General features: G+C 40.6%; 1 protein-coding gene across 2 annotated transcripts in view; it reads left to right on the forward strand.

The window, feature by feature from the left end:
• Positions 1–5,793, forward strand: part of LOC129813088 (methyl-CpG-binding domain protein 2-like) — a 109,688-nt gene extending 103,895 nt beyond the window's left edge. Inside the window, exon 7 of one of the 2 annotated variants that reach the window (XM_055865263.1) lies at positions 5,173–5,793. The gene's annotated coding sequence lies outside the window, so the exon portion shown is untranslated. The remainder of the gene's footprint in view (positions 1–5,172) is intronic. The other variant, XM_055865272.1, reaches the window with a different exon arrangement.
• Positions 5,794–6,000: the final 207 nt, after the last annotated feature.

The following is a 6,000-nucleotide window of genomic DNA, read 5'->3' on the forward strand; positions in this document are numbered from 1 at the left end:
GCCATTTTGGACAGAAATCCTGCACCGCCTGCCAGCAGCCTGTCTTTCACAATACCCTCCAATCCCTGTTAAATAGGGGATGGATATGATTATACCGTGTACAGTAGACAAAGCCTTCGCACCAATTAGCCTGCTGTACAGAGTTGAAGCTGTTATTTATGACAGTCCTCTCTCTCTCTCTCTCCTTGTCTCTCTCCTTGTCTCTCTCTCTTTCCCTCTCTCTTTCCCTGTCTCTCTTTTTCCCTGTCTCTCTTTTTCCCTGTCTCTCTTTTTCCCTGTCTCTCTTTTTCCCTGTCTCTCTTTTTCCCTGTCTCTCTCTCTCTCTCTCTCTCTCTCTCTCTCTCTCTCTCTCTCTCTCTCTCTCTCTCTCTCTCTCTCTCTCTCTCTCTCTCTCTCTCTCTCTCTCTCTCTCTCTCTCTCTCTCTCTCTCTCTCTCCTCATCTCTCTTCCTCTCTCTCTTCCTCTCTCTCTTCCTCTCTCTCTCTCTCTCTCTCTCTCTCTCTCTCTCTCTCCCCTCATCTCTCTTCCTCGCTCTCTCTCCCCATCTCTCTTCCTCTTTCTCTCTCCCCTCATCTCTCTTCTCATCTCTCCTCTTCCCCCTCATCTCTCTCTCTCTCTCATCCAACCACCTACCTAAGCCAACCAGGCAAGGAGTTTTGACGCACACAACCTTTAATCTCCTCTCACTGCAGAGCCCCAACACCATCAACCTTTAATCTCCTCTCACTGCAAAGCCCCAACACCACCAGTCTTTAATCTCCTCTCACTGCAGAGCCCCAACACCACCAGTCTTTAATCTCCTCTCACTGCAGAGCCCCAACACCACCAGTCTTTAATCTCCTCTCACTGCAGAGCCCCAACACCATCAGTCTTTGCACCAATCAGCAGTCTAAGAAAGGAAACAGGAACTAAATGAGGGGGGAGTTAAAGTCATTATTTCTCTCATGGTTGTCATTAATGTTGTATCTCTCCAAATAGACTGTCCTTCTCTTTTAGCTTCTCTGTTAATTACAGCGTGTTTAGACACGGGGCAAAGAAGAAGAGTTCAACGTCATTTAGAAACCTGATACGGGTGAGAAAGTGTGTGTGTGTGTGTGTGTGTGTGTGTGTGTGTGTGTGTGTGTGTGTGTGTGTGTGTGTGTGTGTGTGTGTGAGGTGGGCCTCTGGGGGTGTTACAAGAGAGAGAATATCATTAGTTATTCGATTATTAAGGAATCTAATGCATCACTAATTATTACAGAGCAATTAACACCATCCTGCCATTTAGTGGATCTGTATTCAGGGGGGGAATAAATCAAAGTAGAGAGTTATATTTCTGTTGTTAATCTTTTCCAAAGGTTAAAACACACTTGAGGCGCATGGCACTGTAGCTAGCCTAGCTGCATTAACATGCAACGTTTCCCTCCAGCTGTCGGTGTTCGTGGTAAAGGAGAGGAGAACCATGTTAATATTTGATTCCTTGAGTAATCACTGTCCCCCCCCCCCCCCACCCAATGTTGCCTCTAAGTATGTATAATTAATGGTTGCGCTGCAGGCAAACACTTAAATATAGGACCGTTTTGTCCTAATTATAGACTTTTCTCTTTTTGGTTTAAGTGAAAGCCTTTTACTAGTGGAGATGATTACTAATGTTGTTATATTGACTGTGGACCATTTACTGGCCCCGCCGGCTAATATGCAAATGCTAATATGCTAACAAGCTCATGCTAATATGCTAATGCTAATATGCTAATGTTATTGTGCTAATGCTAATATGCTCATGCTAATATGCTCATGTTAATATGCTAATGCTAATGTTCTTGTGCTAATGCTAATATTCTATTGGTATGCAGTTTCCTAGTTTAAAAATATATATATAAATATTTTAATAGCTCTTTGATCCCATAAGTGCAGGTATTGTTGCAAAGTCAGATGTGAAAATGCTCTGGTACAACATATTAATAACACATTATATAACGTTATTTTTAAATGTTAGTGTTTCTAGAGCTGATGTGTTGATTGTGTTGATGATGAAAGCTAATCAATGATGATCAGTTGATTAGTTATCTTTATTGGAGAAATATTGGATTAATATATAGACCTATAAAATAATTTTTTACCTTTGTTATTTTAATTGACTAATATCCAGCGATCTGTACATAATGCACCAAACAGGTAGATATTAAAATGGATTCCATATTATGTATATGAAATGATATTGTACCTGTTAGTAGAATGGTATATAGTGTAGCAAACATTATAGATACAATTATTGTGGGGCGGCAGGTAGCCTAGTGGTTAGAGCGTTGGACTAGTAACTAGTAAGATCAAATTCCTGAGCTGACAAGGTAAAAATCTGTCGTTCTGCCCCTGAACAAGGCAGTTAACCCACTGTTCCTAGGCCGTCATTGAAAATAAGAATTTGTTCTAACTGACTTGCCTAGTTAAATGAATGTCAAATAAATAAAAATTAAATTGTCTTCGTAGCAGTTCACACTAGGGCTGACCCTATTTAGTTGACTGGTCGATAGTTTGGCTGTTAGTCTAACGACATTTCTTTAGTTGAGCAGTGGCAAAAAAAACAAAAAAAAGTAATCAAAATCATGGTGTCTGATTGGTGCCTGTTTGAGTGGACTGATCCATTGTGAAGTCCGTGGGGATGGTACAGTCCGTCAATCTAAGACATTGGCTACTGAAATTGTATGTGGTTATACTGTGTAAGAACAATGGTGCAACACAAATAAAAAATATTATTTATTTTATAACAAATTGTGCTTTCTCCCACGTTGGATAGTGGTCGCTGTCCGCGGTTCTGAAACTAAGAAAAGAGAGAGAACCCTAACTTAATTAGGTCTATAATCAATAGCCTAACTGTTAAATGTGCCTGCCTTTATAAATAATTTATATACAGTACCATTTTTTATTTATTTTTACTATTTTCTACATTGTAGAATAATACTGAAGACATCAATACTATGAAATAGCACATGGAATCATGTAGTAACCAAAAAAATGTTAAACAAATCAAAATGTATTTTTTTTATTTGAGATTCTTCAAAGTAGCCACCCGTTGCCTTGATGACAGCTTTGCTCACTCTTGGCATTCTCTCAACCAGCTTCATGAGGTAGTCACCTGGAATGCAATTCAATTAACAGGTGTGCCTTTTTAATTTGTGGAATTTCTTTCCTTCTTAATGTATTTGAGCCAATCAGTTGTGTTGTAACAAGGTAGGGGTGGTATACAGAAGATAGCCCTATTTGGGGGAAAAACAAGTCCATTTTATGGCAAGAACAGCTCAAATTAGCAAAGAGAAACGACAGTCCATCATTACTTTAAAACATGAAGGTCAGTCAATCCGGAAAATCTCAAGAACTTTGAAAGTTCTTAGTGCAGTCGCAAAAATTTGCTACAGAGGATAAGTTCATTAGAGTTTCCAGACTCAGAAATTGCAGCTCAAATAAATGCTTCACAGAGTTCAAGTAACAGACACATCTCAACATCAACTGGTCAGAGGAGACTGCGTGAATCAGGCCTTCATGGTCGAATTGCTGCAAAGAAACCACTAGTGAAGGACACTAATAAGAAGAGACTTGCTTGGGCCAAGAAACACGAGCAACGGACATTAGACCAGAGGAAATCTGTCCTTTGGTCTGATGAGTCCAATTAGAGATTTTTGGTTCCAAACGCTGTGTCTTTTGTGAGACGCAGAGTAGGTGAACAGATGATCTCCGCATGTGTGGTTCCCATCGTGAAGCATTGAGGAGGAGGTGTGATGGTGCTTTTCTGGTGACACTGTCTGTGATTTATTTAGAATTCAAGGCACACCAAGAAGGAGAGTGATGGAGTGCTGCATCAGATGACCTGGCCTCCACAATCACCCGACCTCAACCCAATTGAGATGGTTTGGAATGAGTTGGACCACAGAGTGAAAGAAAAGCAGCCAACAAGTGCTCAGCATATGTGGGAACTCCTTCAAGACTGTTGGAAAAGCATTCCTCATGAAGCTGGTTGAGAGAATGTCAAGAGTGTGCAAAGCTGTCATCATGGCAAAGGAATCTTTGAAGATTCTAAAATCAAAAATATATTAAAAAATATATTAAAAATAAAAATAAATATATTTAATACTTTTTTTGGTTCCTACATGATTCCATATGTGTTATTTCATAGTTTTGATGTCTTCACTATTATTCTACAATGTAGAAAATAGTACAAATATAGAAAAACCCTTGAATGAGTAGGTCTGTCCTAACTTTTGACTGGTACTGTGTATATCTTACTATGTCTCACTCTCTCTAGCTCTCTACAGTATATCAATCTCTCTCTCTCTATCAATTCAAAGTGCTTTATTGGCATGAGAAACATGTTTACATGAGAAACGTGTTTACATGACCAAGGCAAGTGGAATAGACAATAAACAAGGGAAATAAACAAGTAGTAAACATTTATACTTACAAAGATCTCTCCTCTCTCTCCCTCTCCCCAGCTCCCTCTCTCTCTCTTGCTCCCAAGCTCCCTCTCTCTCTCTCTCTCTCTCGCTCCCCAGCTCTCTCTCTCTCTCTCTCTCTCTCTCTCTCTCTCTCTCGCTCCCTCTCTCGCTCCCCAGCTCTCTCTCTCTCTCTCTCTCTCTCTCTCTCTCTCTCTCTCTCTCGCTCCCTCTCTCTCTCTCCCCAGCTACAGTCCCCACTCTCCTTTGACACTGACCTCTCTCCTCATGTTGAAGGGAGGTATCTTCCAGGAAAATACCTATTGATTTAGATTGATAATCTAGAAGGTTTCATCTGTGCTCATCACATTATTCTGGTCCCCCTAAAGAAGATCCTTCTTGGGGCTGACTGCCCTTTGAGAGTTTAGAATAGGACTGCATCTCAAACAGCACCCTATTTCATATAGAGTGGCCCCGTTTGGGCCCTGGTCAAAAATATAGTGGCCCTGTTTGGGCCCTGGTCAAAAATATAGTGGCCCTGTTTGGGCCCTGGTCAAAAATATAGTGGCCCTGTTTGGGCCCTGGCGGGGGCGGGGGGGGGGGGGTTGCCGTTAGGGTGGAGTCATTAATGTTATGTTTTCAGTTGGACATTCAGCTGGTGATTCACCCCAATCTAACCCGGTTGCTTCCCACTAGCCTTAACGTTCTCATTAAATTATGTTTGTCCTAATGCTCAACTCTTCTTTTTGTTTTTTTTCTGTCTCCACAGGCAGGTTCCACAATGCCCAAGATGAAGACAGTCATCACACACAGAGGCCGTGTCCCAAATGGCACCCTAAATCCCTGGGTAGTGAACTACTTTTGACTATGGCCGCTATGGCCCCTGTCAAAGGTAGTGTCGTTACATAGGGATTAGGGTGTTATAAGGGCCTCCTCCAGAGATGGTCCTCCGTTAATCTGCCTTCTAAAGAGCTCGACGAACGGACCCGTTGCACAACGTCACACATCCCTTGATATCGAACTCACCTAGCTTCAAACCAAGGCCTTTTTTTTTTTTTGTGGACTAAACTATTGTTGATGTAAATATCTATATATAATTTCAGAAACAATGCTTATTTTGTGTCATAATTTTTTTATTATAAAGGTGAATATTGAGCAATGCTATTTGAACTTCTGGGAACTTTGTTGCAATCTGCTGGATTGGTATTGCTAACTATTTTAGGGATTGAATATTATTTTCAGGGTTTGTTAACACATGATTCATTCATTTACATGAACATGTAAATGGAGAAAAAAAACCTCTTTATTTAAGACAAATTTCATACCTTGAGAGAACAATGTGTAAATTTCTTGCATCACGTTAAGAGTAAATAAATCATTATATTCACAAGTGTTGGTCTCTGTAGTGTTCTGTAATGGGGTTATGATGGCGTTTTTATAAAGAGGTAGGAGTAACAGTGGCCCTGTCGCCAATAGCACCCTTTAACCTTTATATACCCTATTCCCTACGGGACCTGGTCAGAAATAGTGCACCTTTATAGGGAATAGGGTGCCATTTCAGACACATGATCAAGTAAACGGAGTTATGATGAGAAGA

Source organism: Salvelinus fontinalis, chromosome 2 (assembly GCF_029448725.1).
Source record: "Salvelinus fontinalis isolate EN_2023a chromosome 2, ASM2944872v1, whole genome shotgun sequence".
NCBI classification, from domain to species: Eukaryota; Metazoa; Chordata; class Actinopteri; order Salmoniformes; family Salmonidae; genus Salvelinus; species Salvelinus fontinalis.